Source organism: Lathyrus oleraceus, chromosome 1 (assembly GCF_024323335.1).
Source record: "Lathyrus oleraceus cultivar Zhongwan6 chromosome 1, CAAS_Psat_ZW6_1.0, whole genome shotgun sequence".
In the NCBI taxonomy this organism is placed as follows: domain Eukaryota; kingdom Viridiplantae; phylum Streptophyta; class Magnoliopsida; order Fabales; family Fabaceae; genus Lathyrus; species Lathyrus oleraceus.
Genome location: NC_066579.1, coordinates 279036700 through 279037990, shown reverse-complemented (window position 1 = coordinate 279037990; position 1291 = coordinate 279036700).

The window sequence follows — 1291 nt, the reverse complement described above, 5'->3', positions numbered from 1 at the left end:
TTTTTGGTGAAAGTCCCATATTTTTTGGATTAAAATGAAATTTCTCCGAATTAAATAAAATAAGTGTATTAAACGGAAATTCAGAAAATACAAAAAAACAAGGGCCATCAGATCTCCCGCATTAATTGAGGTGGTAGATCTGATGGGCAAGCGCGCGCGTTCCACAAGCACCTTAGTCAATTGCGTCACTCACACGGTAATTAAAAGGAAAGGCTGAGATTAAAATATGAGACGATGATCAAATGCTTCTGGACACGCCAACACACCACCGGAGCTAGGGCTCTAGTCATCTTCTCCGGTGGACCTCACCAGACTGGTCCACCTTCAACTTAATGAAAAATGAAAAACAAGGACACTATTTCAAAGAGAAAATGCTTAGGATGACGAATCTAACCTCAAATTTCTCCAATTCGAAGTATATAAACAGATACAAGGATTTGAGTTTTGAGGATCATGAACTGAGTTGCTTCGATTTGACCTTAAAGTAACTCAATCTTGTTGCCTACATTAATAGGACTTCAGCCAACCAAGAATCACAAAGAATAGCAAGGAATTGATAGAGAATCGAAGAGATGAAAATTCTGGAAAATCACCTTCGAATGAGCTTCAACCTTGCTTCCAATTGGCCTTGGCTTGGCTTCAGAAGCTTGTAGAAGATGAATTGGATCAAAGAAAAGCTCGGACTCTTGGAGTTTCAATATCAAAATAGAATGAGATTTGAAGCTCGATTTTCAAATCAAAACCTTCAAGATTATCCTTTAATGGTGAGGGTTTGGAATTCAGGTTCAAAGCTTGGGCATGAGGTCCTTAACTCTGAGCCAAGAGGGTATTATTTATAGGCTATGCATTTGATTTTCGCACACTTCCAAAATTTGCCAAATTTAGCAAATTCCTTGCATGTTTGGACGGGCATGTGATAGGCCCATAAAATGATTTTATCAGGTTGTAAGACCCAAATTTTGACCCTAAGATCCCTCATGGCATCATATCATTGCTCATTGCATTGCCTCAAGGATCATTAGCATGTTTGGCTCCTTAATCCTTGGGTTGGGACTTGTGTGGTTGTTTTGAGATCACCAAGCATGCTTGCATTTTACATTATTGCTTTTCTTATTTTGATTACTAACCAAAAGCACAAAAATATGTCACTAACTCTTTTGTTTTGAAGCTCAAGTTTTCATGTGCTCCAATGCTCCTAGGAAGTTCCTAAGCTCAATGAGATGGCTAGATGAAGATGAAAGCAATCATGAAAATGGTCCACAAAGCTCCTAATCATCATATATGTCTCCCA